The following is a 13,658-nucleotide window of genomic DNA, read 5'->3' on the forward strand; positions in this document are numbered from 1 at the left end:
GGATTAAGTGACTTGCCCAGGATCACACAGCTAATAAGTGTCTGAGGTTAGATTTGAACTCAGGTCCTCCTGATGCTACGGTCAATGCTTTATCCACTATACCACCTAGATGCCCCTCCATGTACTTTTGGAGTTATCAACACAGGCCTTCTTGCAGTTCTAGGAATACAGTACCACATTTCCCATCTCCGGTATGAGGATTTGGTAATCTAGTTTGATTGGAATATTGGGTGAATGAAATGCCATAAAAGCTGGTTTGTGGAGAATCAGGGGCATTGGATGGTTGGTTTGGAGGCTGAATCTTAATTATTGTAGGTAATGTAGAGCCACTGAATGTTTGAGGAGCAACCAAATGGGTAGAATCCCTTTCAGCTCTAAATCTGTAATTCTATGAGTCAAGAGTAGTCTGTTAGAAAAATATATGCAGAATGATCTGGAGGAGAGAGAGACTGGGGTAAGGAGACCATTTGGGAATCTATTAGGTAGACAGACCCCTTGAATCAATTAGTTGGATGGGACTCTGGCTCCAGAGCCTTTTGCAACTTTTCCCAGACTCTGTGTGGACTTCTGGGGAGTAATCAGTTATGTAAATTTCAGCCCAATCAGGGGTGGGGAGCCTGTGGCCTCGAGGCCACATGCAGCCCTCTAGGTCTTCAAGTGGGGCCCTTTGACTGAATCCAAACTTCACAGAACAAATCGCCTTAATAAAAGGATTTGTTCTGCAAAACTTGGATTCAGTCAAAAGGCTGCACCTGAGGACCTAGAAGGTTGCATGTGGCCTGGAGGCTTCTGGTTCCCTACCCCTGGGCCCAAGTCTCTACTAATGCAATACCTTTGAGATTATATATATATATATTAATCATCCTAACTAAAAATCAAATAGCAAAAATAGTTAAGCCATAAAACAGTGCAAATAATAAGATGAGGCGAAGGAGTAAAGTTATTCTCTGCCCCTATTAACAGATGGATACAACCCTTGTAAGCTGCAAGGGATTGTAATCAATCCCATCAGTGCCCATGGTCTATTGTTGTACAATTCTTTCAATTGTGTCTGACTCTGAGACCCTGTTTGGGGTTTTCTTGGCAAAGATACCAGAGTGGTTTGCCATTTCCTTCTCCAGTTCATTTTACAGATGTGGAAACTGAGGCAAATAGGGATTAAATGACTTGCCCAGGGTCACACAGCTAGTAAGAGTGTGAGGCCTGATTAGAACTCAGGAAAATGAGACTTCCTGACTCTAGGCCTGGCACTATATCCACTGTTCCACCTAGCTGCCCATGACCTAGTGACCTGTAAAGGCTCGGTATTCAGGATTTCTGACTCATGTGGTTCTGTGGGGACATACTAGAATCTTTTGTAGCCTCTGTAGCTCTGGGGCTGTAACAATTCCACCAGGTTTTGAGAGAAATGATTATTCTGCTTTTAGATTAAGAACCAATTATTGAATTATATTTTTCCCCTTTTCTACTTCCTCATCAAAAACCAGCCCTTGTAGGTTGTTCAGGTGGCCTTTGAAGTGCAGGGCTGATAATGAGAGTTAAAACTCAGATCTGTTCAAAAGGTAAAGAAATTTTAGTTTAGGTGAATTGATGGATTCTGGCCATTACATTTTACTCAAACAGGTCTGGGGAATAGTGGATTCTCCCTTTTGTCTAGATTATAAATCTGTTTGACCAAGACTTAAATGATCAGAATCACATCCCCAAATCTTCATTAGAATAAACCCACCTTTAATTATAATATTTGTTCTCTCATTACCTGTTAGCCAGCTAGAGTTGATTGCCATCCTCAGGAACATTCACTCTTCCAAGGGCATATAAGCCTTGAATGGGTTCCAAGAAGGGTTTTTGGCATTCAAGAATGCCACTGACCCTTTTATTAAATATGTGCTAGAATGATTAATAGAATTATTAATTGCACAGAAGCTATCTCTCAAACTTTTTCTACATCACAGTTTCCTGTGTTTAGAGCTGTTCTCCCCACTTCTCACTTCTCTATCTCAGCCTGTAGATTGCCTCCCTGTGTCTTCTCACTCCCACACTCTTGCAGCACCACTTTTATATTTTTCAGCTCTTAGCAGACTACCTATCAATCTTTTCCTGGTAACACCACTGCTCTGTAGCCTTCTGAGAAATTTAGCCTTCTGAGAAATGTGGTCTGGGGAATTTTTTCCAAAAAGCTATGATCTTTGGGTTCCCTGAGCATCATGGGAAATGAAATCCTGGGGACTTTTCTCCTTGTTCATGTCCACCATAATTATAATGGACTAGGAAAAGTAACAAAAGCTTGGGCTTTTGCAGAGGGAATAGAAAGAAGGGGAACCATTGAAGGTTTCCGGTAGCTAGTTGGTACAATGGATAGATTGATGGGCTTGGAATTAGGAAGACCTGAGTTCAAATTCAGCCTTAGACACTTACTAGCTGCATGATTATGAGTAAGGCCATTAAACACTGTCTGCCTCAGTCCCTCATCTGTAAAATAGGGAATAATAATAGTACCTACCTCCCAGTGTTGAACTTTTTTGTTTGTTTGTTTTTGCCTTTCTATGTATCCCCAGTGCTCAGAACATTACCTGGCACATGGTGTGTGCTTAATTAATGTTTATTAACTAACTGCTTGATGATAAAATATCTCTAGGTCTTTGATCTCTTGAGTAGGACTTAATAATCTTGGACAATACTTAGTAGAGTGTCACCTCTTCACCATCACCAGGAGGGACACCAGCCTGTACTAGTAAATCATAGCTAGTAGTTACTGAACTGTGAGAGTGGCAAGGAACACACACTCAATGCAGGAGTAAAATTTTCCCCACTCTCCATAGTTACTAGGAATGAGATCCTTAGTCCTTGTTTTTCCAACTCTTGAGAGTGGTTACGATTTCACTTTGGTAGCACCTCATTAATACCTTGTCATCCTCTTCCTTTCCTCTTTACATCCTGATGGCCACAGATAAATTCCTTTCCATTTTCTCACTAATCAATCACCAGTTTGTTTTGCTTACATTTTCTCATATAACTCACCTTAACCTTCTCCTTCATGTTTCCTTCTCTTCTTTTTCTACCTCAGGTCTTTCTCTGAAATTCTCCTCTTCTTTAAGATTAAGCCCTTCTCCTTCTCTTCCTTTTACTCAACTCATTCTCCTTCAACTTTTCCTAAAATTCCTTCAAACTTCTCCTTCCCATATTCAACCTCTGATTTTCACAATTCTAAGAACCTCCAAATGTTCTTCACAGTTTCCTTCTCCATATTTTTCTCAAGTTCTTCTCCAGCACTTTCTGCCACACGGCCTTCTCCTTTGGAAGCAGAAAGTAGAATGAAAATAAGAAATAGACTTAAATAACCTCTCTATGCAGGCAATTCCCAAATCTATATATCGAGCCCTATGCTGTCAACTGCCTGTTAGACATCTAGCTCCACCTGGATGTTCCACTAGTATCTCAAACTTAATATGTTCAACTTTCCCCCTAAATCTGCCCTTCCTCCAAATTTTCCTATTTCTGTTAAGGATACCACCATCTTCCCAGTCACCCAGGTTTATAACCTCAGCCATCCTTGACTCTTACTCTCTTTTTTTGTTGTTCAGTCACATCTGACTCTTTGTGACCCCATGGACCATAGCATGCCAGGCCCTTCTATCCTCCACCATCTCTCAAAGTCTGTCTAAGTTCATGTTCCTTGTTTCCATGACACTATCTATCCATCTCATCCTCTGCTGTTCCCTTCCCCTTTCAAAAATTTTCAATAATATTTTATTTCCCCCCAAAGCAATGCTCAATGTTTGTGGTTTTTTTGTAAGTTTTGAGTTTCAAATTCTATCCTTCTCTACCTCCCCTCACCCCTTCCTGAGATGGTAAGAAATCTGATATAGGTTATATATGTGCAGTCATGTAAAACATTTTTGTATTAGTCATTTTGTACAAGAAGACTCTAAGAAAGAAAGAAAGAAAGAAAGAAAGAGAAAGAAAGATAGTATGCTTCAATCTGTATTCAGACAACATCAGTTCTTTCTCTGAAGGCTAATAGCATTTTGCATCATGAGTCCTTTGGGATTGTCTTGGATCACTTTATTGCTGAGAATAGCCAAGTCATTCACAATTCTTCATCATACAATATTGCTCTTACTGTGTACCATGTTCTCCTGGTTCTGCTCACTTCACTTTGTATCAGTTCATGTAAATAGTCTTTCCAGGTTTTTCTGAAATTCTCTTGCTTGTCATTTCTTATAGCACAATAATATTCCATTACAATCATAAACTACAACTTGTTTAGCCATTCCCCAATTGGTGGGCATCCCTTCAAATTCTAATTTTTAGCTATGACAAAAAGAGCTACTATAAATATTTTTGTACAAATTGGTCCTTTTTCCTTTCTTTTTTTTAAAATCACTTCAGGATACAGACCTAGTAATGGTACTGCTGTATCAAAGAGTATGCACAATTTTAAAGCCCTTTGGACATAGAGTTCCAAATTGCTGTCCAGAGTGGTAGAATAAGTTTACAACCCCACCAAAAGTACACTGCAGTCCCAGTTTTCCCGTATCTCCTCCAATATTTATCATTTTCCTTTTTTGTCATGGTAGCCAATCTGATAGGCATAAGATGGTACCTCAGAGTTGTTTTAATTTGCGTTCTCTTATCAATAGTGATTTAGAGCATTTTTCCCCCAAATGACTATAGATAGCTTTGATTTCTTTGTGTGAAAACTGCCTGTTCTTATCCTTTGACCATTTATCAATTGGGGAATGACTTGTATATTCTTTTAAATTTGACTCATTTTTCTATATATTTGAGAAATGAGGTCTTTATCAGAAATACTTACTATAAAACTCCCCCCAACACTTTTCTGCTTTCCTTCTAATTTTGGTTGCATTAGTTTTGTTTGTACAAAAACTTTTAAATTTTATATAAGCAAAGTGATCCATTTTACATTTCATAATTCTCTCTACATTTTGCTTGGTTCCAAATTCTTCCCTTATCCGTAGACCTAACAGGTAAACTATTCCATGCTCTTCTATTTGCTTATGGAATCATACTTTATGTGTAAATCGTGTACCCATTTTGATCTTATCTTGGTATATGATGTAAGATGTGGTCTATACCTAGTTTCTGCCATACTGTTTTCAGTTTTCCCAGCAGTTTTTGTCAAAAAATGAGTTTTTGTCGCAAAAGTTGGATCTTTGGGTTTATCAAGCACTAGAGTACTATGGTCATTTACTTCAATATATTGTATTCCTAATCTATTGCACTCATTCACCATTCTATTTCTTAACCAGCAGCAGATTGTTTTGATAATTCCCACTTTATAATACAGTTTGAGATCTGGTATGGCTAGGCCACCTTCTTTCATATTTTTTCATTGATTCCTTTGATATTCTTGATCTTTCATTCTTTCAGATGAATTTTGTTATTATTTTTTCTTAGCTCTATAAAACAATTTTTGGTGGTTTGATTAGTATGGCACTGAATAAGTAGATTAATTTAGGCAGAATTTTCGTTTTTATTATATTGGCCCAGCCTACCCATGAACATATTTTTCCAATTGTTTAGATCTAGTTTTTTTTGTGCGAAAAAATGTTTTGTACTTGTGCTCATATAGTTCCTGAGTTTGTTGTGGCAGACAGACTCCCAAGTATTTTATATTGTCTAAAATTATTTTAAATGGAATTTCTCCTTCTATTTCTTGCTGTTGGATGCTAATGATTTATGTGGGTTTATTTTGTATCCTGAATTTTGCTAAAAAGTTGTTAATTATCTCAACTAGTTTTTTTCAGTTGGTGCTCTAGGATTCTCTAAGTATACCATTATGTTATCTGAAAAGAATGATTGTTTTGTTTCCTCATTGCCTATTCTAATTCCTTCAATTTCTTTTTCTTCTCTTATTGCTATACCTAGCATTTCTAGTACAATATTGAATAATAGTGGTGATAATGGACATCCTTCCTTCATCCCTGATTTTATTGGGAAGGCTTCTAGCTTATCCCCATTACAGATAATGCTTACTAATGGTTTTAAATAAATATCACTTATCATTTTAAGGCAAGCTCCATTTATTCCCACACTCTCTAGTGTTTTTTTTTTTAATAAGAATGGATGTTGTATTTTGTCAAAGGCTTTTTATGCATCTAGTTAGATAATTATATGATTTCTGTTGGTTTTGTTATTCATAGGGTCAATTATGCTGATATTTTTCCTAATATTGAACCAGCCCTGCATTCTTGATATAAATCTCATTTGGTCATAATGTATGATCCTTTGGATACACTGCTGTGATCTCCTTGCTAGTATTTTATTTTAAAATTTGCATCAATATTCATTAGGTAAATTGGTCTATATTTTTCTTTTTCTCTTTTCACTCTTCCTGGTTCTGGTATCAGCACCATATTTGTGTTATAAAAGGATTTTGGTAGGACTCCACCCATTTTTCTAAATATTTATATAGTTTGGAGATTAATTGTTCTTTAAATGATTGGTAGAATTCACTTGGTCTGGCCCTGAGGATTTTTTTTCTTAAGGAGTTCATTGATGGCTTGTTTAATTTCTTTTCTAACATGGGGTTATTTAAGCATCCTATATTCTGTTAATCTGGGCACTTTGTATTTTTGTAAATATTCATCCATTTCATTTAGATAATCAGATTTCTTGGCATATAATTGGGCAAAATAACTTCTAATAACTGTTTCAATTTCCTCTTCATTGGTGGTGAATTCACCCCTTTCATTCTTGATACTGGTAATGTGCTATTCTTCCTTCCTTTTTTAAATCAAATTAACCAAGGGTTTATTGATTTTATTGTGTTTTTCATAAAATCAGCTTCTAGTTTTATTTATTATTTCAATGGTTTTCTTGGTTTCCATTGTATTTACCTCTCATTTGATTTTTAGGATTTCCAATTTGGTCTTTGGGGATTTTTAATTTGTTTTTTTTCTAGATTTATTTTTTTTAGTTGTGTGCCATATTCATTAATCTGCTCTTCCTCTATTTTGTTGATGTAAGTGTTTAGAGATATAAATTTCCCCTAAGTACTCCTTTGGTTGCATCCCATAAATTTTGGGATGTTGTCTCGTTGCTATAATTCTCTTTAATGAAATTATTGATTGTTTCTATGGTTTGTTTTTTGACTCACTTATTCTTTAGGATTAGATCCTTTAGTTTCTAGTTAATTTTTAATCTGTCTTTTATTGGATGTAATTTTTATTACATTATGATCTGGAAAAGATATATTTAATTTTTCTGCATTTTGTTGTGAGGTTTTGATGCCCTAATCCATAAGTGCTATGTACTATTGAGGAAAAGGTATTTTCCTTTCTATTCTCATTCCATTTTCTCCAGAAATCTATTGTATCAAACTTTTCTAGAATTCTATTCACCTCCTTAACTTCTTTCTTGTTTATTTTGTAGTTAGTTTTATCTAGTTCTGAGAGGGAAAAGTTGAGGTCCCCTACTAGTATAGTTTTATTGTCTATTTCCTTCTGTAACTCATTTAACTTCTCCCTTAAAAATTTAGATACTATACCATTTGGTGCTTATATGTTTAGTATTGATATTATTTCATTGTCTATGATACCTTTTAGCAAGATAGAGTTTCTTTTCTGTATCTCTTTCAGTTAGACCTATTTTTGCTTTTGCTTTGTCTGAGATCATGATTGCTACTCCTCCTTTTTTTTTTTTACTTCACCTGAGGCATAATAGATTCTTCTTTAGCCCCTTACCTTTATTCTGTGTGTGTCTCTGTGTTTCAGATGTGTTTCTTGTAAACAACATATTATAGAATTCTGGCTTTTTAATTCATTCTGCTATCTTCTTCTGTTTTATGGGTCATTTCATCTCATTCACAGTTACATTTATGATAACTATGTATTTCCCTCTATCCTGTTTTCCCCTTGTTTGTCCTTCTCTCTCTCTCTCTTACCTTTCACCATGTCCCTCCTCACAAGTGTTTTACTTCTGATCACTACCTCCCCCACTCTGCCCTCCCTTCTATCAGTCCTGTTCCACCCCCCTTCTCTTGTCCCCATCCCTTTTTACTTCCTTATTGGGTAAGATAGATTTCTATATCCTACTAAGTGTATATGTTATTCCCTTTCTGAGACAATTCTGATGAGAGTAAGATTCAAGCATTTCCTACTACCTCCCTATCTTCTCCTCCACTGTAATAGTTCTTTCATGCCTCTTTCATGTAAGGTAATTTGCCTCATTCTATCTCCCCCTTCCCTCTTCCTCCAGTGCAATTTTCTTTCTTACCCCTTAATTTTGTTTTTTTTAATACCATTCCATCCTAGTCATCTCATACCTGCACCCTCAGTTTATGTATATTTTCCTTCTAATTGCCCTTTTAGTGCTAAAGTTCTTGAGTTATGGATATCATCTTGCCATGTAGGAATATAAGCAGCTTAACCTTATTGACTCTCATGTTTTCTCTTTCTTCTTTCTTTTTTTTAAACCCGTTTATGTTTCTCTTGAGTCTTGTATTTGAAGATCAAATTTTTTATTCAGCTCTGATCTTTAAATAGGAATGCTTGAAAGTCCTCTATTTCATTAAATATCCATTCTTCCTCCTGAAGGATTATGCCCAGTTTTGCTGGGTACATGTTTCTTGGTTGTAATCCTAAGTCCTTTGCCTTCTGGAATATCATATTTCATGCCTTCTGGCTCTTTGATGTATAAACTGCTAAATCCTGTGTAATCCTGACTATGATTATACAGTATTTGAATTATTTCAATATTTGAATTGTTTCTTACTGGCTGCTTGAAGTATTTTCTCCTTGTCCTAGAAGCTCTAGAATTTGCCTATGATGTTCCTGGGAATTTTCATTTTTGGGTCTCTTTCAGATAGTGATTAGTAGATTCTTTCAATTTCTATTTTTCCCTCTGGTTCTAGGATATCAGGGCAGTTTTCCTTGATAATTTCTTGAAAGATGCTATTCAGGCTCTTTTTTCAATCATAACTTTCAGGTAATCCAATAATTCTTAAATTATCTTCTCCAGAACCACAATTAGAAAGCATCTATTCTGTAGTGCTCAGTTTTCCTCCTGATCCAACTCTCACAGTCATACATAGCTACTGGAAAAACCATAGCTTTAACTATATGGACCTTTGTCAACAAGGTGATGTCTCTGTTTTTTAGTATCCTGTTCAGATTTGTTGTAGCTTTCCTTCCAAGGAGCAAGTATCTTTTAATTTTATGGCTGCAGTCACCATGTGCAGTGATCTTTGAGCCCAAGAATATAAAATCTGACACTGCTTCCATATCTTCTCCATATCTATTTGCCAGGAAGCGATGGGACCAGTTGCCAAGACCTTTTTTTATGTTAAGCTTCAAGCCAGCTTTTACACTCTCCTCTTTCACCCTTATCAAAAGGCTTTTTAAATTCCTCTTCACTTTTTTCTATCAGAGTGCATCCTTTGCATATCTGAGATTGTTGACCTACAACCTTAATTCTAGCTTTTATTTCATCCAGCCTGACATTTTGCATGATGTACTCCACATATAACTTAAATAAATAAACTGACAATATACAGCCTTGTCATAATCCTTTTCCAATCTTCTACCAATCAGCTGTTCTATGTTCAGTTCTGATTATTGCTTCTTGGCCCACACACAGATTCCATAAGAGACAAATAAGATGATCTGATTCTCCCATCTCTTTGGGGACTTGCCACGTTACCTTTCCTTCCCTCCTCATATCCAATAAATTGCTGAGTCTTGTTATTTCTTGCTCCATGTTTTTCACATCTATCCCTTCCTCTATACTCATGTAACTACCCCTCTAGTTCATAATTTCTCACTTGTACTACTATAATAGCATCTTCATTGGCCAACCTATTTCTAATCTCTCTCTTCTCCAATCTGTCTTTCACATAGCTGCCAATTGCCATGCCCCAAATCTTTCAGCAGCTCTTTATTGCCTCTGGAATAAAACACAAAACAATTAACTTGGTGTTTAAGGCACTTTGCATCTACCTTCCATTAGATTGTAAACTCTTTGAGGGCAGGGATTGTCTTTTGCTTTTCTTTGTATCTCCACCACTTAACACGGTGCCTGGCACATAGTAGATATAAATGCTTTTTGACTGAATGACTCAGTTAATCTAGCTCCAAGTTGTCTTTCCTAAATATTAGACATTGTTCCCCTTTAACAAGGGTGGATTCATACTCAGGCATGAGTCATCCCAGATGGCTTCTTGGTTCTCTTTCAACTGAGATTCTGTGTGATTCTATGTGACACAATTATGTTTTCATATACTCTATGTTCCAGTCAAACTAGCTGTTACAACTTCATCTCCTGTGCCCATATATTTGCATATACCATCCTTTATACTCAGCATATACTCTCTCCTCACCTCCACTAGTCAAAAACCTCATCTTCCTTCAAGGTTCATTTCTGATGCCACATAAAACTTCTCTGATTCCCTCAGTTTTTAGTTTTCCACCTCCTCAAACATTTTGCACTCACTTATCTGTGCAAATGCTATGTATCTCTCTAAGAGGATGTAATAGCGCCCTAAGGTCAGGGTTTGTTTTATTTGTCTTGTCTTTGTATCTTTGGCTCCAATGTCTTGCCCACAATGTTCCTTGAATGTTCCTTGAATTGAATTGTAATAGTCCATATAAATAGCAGTGATCACCTAGACTAAGGTGGTGCCAGTGGAAACAGAGTGGAGGAGACAGACTCTTGTGAAGGCAGGATCAATGAGACTTAACACATGAATGGATGTAAGAGGCTAAGGAAAGGAATGAGTCCAAGGTAACTCCAAGGTTTCAAATGTGGGGACCTGGATGAATGGTGGTACCACAGATAGAAATATTGTGGTTAAAAAAAAAGAGCAGGATGGTGGCATGGGATGGGATAATAAGCTCAACTTGGATCATGTTGAGTTTTAAATACTAGTGAGACATCCAGGTACAAATACCTGTAGGTGGTTGGAAAGGACATGGAGCTCATAAGAAAGTTAAGTGCTGAAGACATAAATGTGGGAGTCATTTGCATAGAAATGATAGATGAAACCACGGTAATAAATAAGATTGCCAAAGGAGAAGGTATAGAGGGGGAAGAGAAGAGCAGAATACTGGGGACAGCACTTTGGGACTGGTCCCTTAACTGGTCCAGAAGAGAATGGGAAATTAAAGGAAAAAGAGTGGAATGTCTCCAAAACCAAGGGAAAGAACAGTTAAAGTAGGATGGGGGTGGTCCATGGGGTCAGAAGGTGTAGAGAAATCAAGACAGAGGAGTACTAAAAAAGCTGAATTTGGTGATTAGCAAGGAGAGAGCAATTTTGCCAGAGATGTAGGTATAGAAGCAGGAGGCTGAAGGAGAGAATGGGTGATAAAAAAAAAAAAATGAAGGCTTTTTTTTTTTTTAGTAAACCTTGTAGGGAAGGGGAGAAGACAGATGGAATTTTAGTTGAATGGGTAAAAGGGTCAAAGGAAGGCTTTTTTTAGGATTATTAGGATTATAGGATTACGGTTTGAACATGTTTGTAGGCAGATGAGAAGGGGTCAGTGTAGAAGGAGAAATTGAAGATGCAATGAGAGAGGAGGGTAATTGGTAAACCTTGGTCCTGGAGAAGGCAGGAGGGATTGGGATGGAAGGTGAGAGGGCAGAATGTGGCCTGTCTGATGTGGGAACTCAAATGTGCCTTTCCCACGAGGATCTGGCTGTTTCCAGTGGCAGAGAGAATTCTTAAGCATATGAGTAGTGAAAGGAGAGCTCTGGCCCCTACCTATTCATCACTTCTCCCACTCCCACCCCCACCCTTGTGTCCTCTCTCCTTTCTGCAGCCTGAGACCTGCCCTTTCCTAGTGTAACGTCTCAAGTTTCCACATAGCAAGATGTGGGCTGAGGCAAAGCATCCAATCTCCTCTCAGCTGGCTTGGAACCTCTAGGGGAGCATGGCCTAGAGGAAGGAGGGACATAGCCTGCAGGCGGTGGACCAGCAGAGAGAGTGAGGGAAGGGGGTGGGCTGGGGGAGGAGAGCAGTTCTGAAGGGATTAGGCTGGGGGAGAGGAAAGCATTCCATGTGTCCAGAGCAGCCTCTGATTCCAACTTCAGGATAATTCCAAAGCTACAGGACATACTTGTGCCTTCATCCACTTTAAAGTTCCCATTGAATATGGGGAGACCAGGAACGACCTTCCTCAGTGACCTTGATGCTGTTTTCCCAACTTCTGAGTGTATACAAATATTCCAGAACATACCTTTCCCGCTAAGGGAGGTATGCTGGTATTGTAGAAAAAGCCCTGGAATTGGAATCAGAAGATCTGAGCTCAAATCTCACCTTTGACATCAGCCATGTGAGCTTGGGCAAGTCACAACCTGATAGCCTCAGTTCCCTCATCTGTAAAATCAGGATATACTCTGTACTTCACTGAAATTGTTGTAGGAAAAGTGCTGTGTAAATCTCAGCTCTCTCTCCCCTCCACGGTTCTCTTTTCTGATCTTTCCATTTCTGCTATCCACCATGAAAATAACTGAGAACCCCCCAAAACCACATGAAAGAATCATGCTACCAACTCATCCCCAGGCAGGCTATGCCTGAACTTTTGGTCATTCTCCCAGCTATTCTGTCCTGACCTCACCAAGTGAAGAGACTAATCTTCCTTTCCTCTTCCTCTTCTCCTCTTCCACTCTCCTCTTCATCCCTATTCCTCTATTCCCTCCCTTCCTTCCTCTCCTCCACTGTTGCTCCCTCCTTTCCTTTCTCCCTTCCTCTTTTGTCTCTTTCTTCCCTCCTATACTTCTTGCCCCACTTTCTTATTCCTCTTCCCTTCTCCCCTCCTATTATTCCCCTTCTAATCCTTCTCTTCCTCCCTTTTACCCTTGTCTTAATCCTGTCCCAGTTTCCAGCAGGGAGAATACATCTACCCAACTTCAGTACATCACAAATTCAGAATTTGAAGTAGCCAGTTCATGAAGAAAAAAAATCCATAGAAACTCAGGTTTTCCTGTCTTTGAACAAAATATTCACAACTTCACTGGGAAAAAAATCAAAGAGATTTGGCTAATACGGAAGTTAATTAATATCAAGATTGTTAATGGTAACAGGCTTCCAGTTTGGTGGGCTGGGATGTAGGAACTTGGGTTTGAACTGGGTATGAACTGATGCTAAGACAGACAGAAGGTGAGTGGTGTGAAGAAAGGGGGATGAGCTGGGATGGGGTTGAGTTCAAGGATTGGGGGATGGAAGGTGCTGAACTGGAAGGCCTATTTTTTATTTTTGCCTAATGTCAGACATCTCTAGGTTGGGGGGAGGAAAAAAAGAAATTTACATGATAACTTTATTATATATTTAAAAGGAATAGCAAGTTGCACATAATAGATTCACAGTTTCATGTGCAATCTTTTTAAAAATTATATTATGGAAATGTTCATTTTATTCCATAAGTTAAAAATAAAGTAAGTAAATATGAAAAGAGAGAAGATCTATGAGGTAGAAGCTTTGAGATTTCTGCTGAGCTTTACTAAAGTCCCCTCTTTGAGCCTCTGGGCTCTGTTAGCTGTTTCATTAACTGTACAGATACACCGCCAGTCTGATACTAGACCATTGGGGCTACCACGAACATCTGACAACTTAGAGAAGGTAGAGGGGCAGCTAGATGGCACAGTGGATAAAGCATTGGCCCTGTGGTCAGAAGGACCTGAGTTCATATCCAGCCTCA

The sequence above is a fragment of the Vombatus ursinus genome, unplaced genomic scaffold (assembly GCF_900497805.2).
Source record: "Vombatus ursinus unplaced genomic scaffold, bare-nosed wombat genome assembly UNPS02014791.1, whole genome shotgun sequence".
Lineage (NCBI taxonomy): Eukaryota > Metazoa > Chordata > Mammalia > Diprotodontia > Vombatidae > Vombatus > Vombatus ursinus.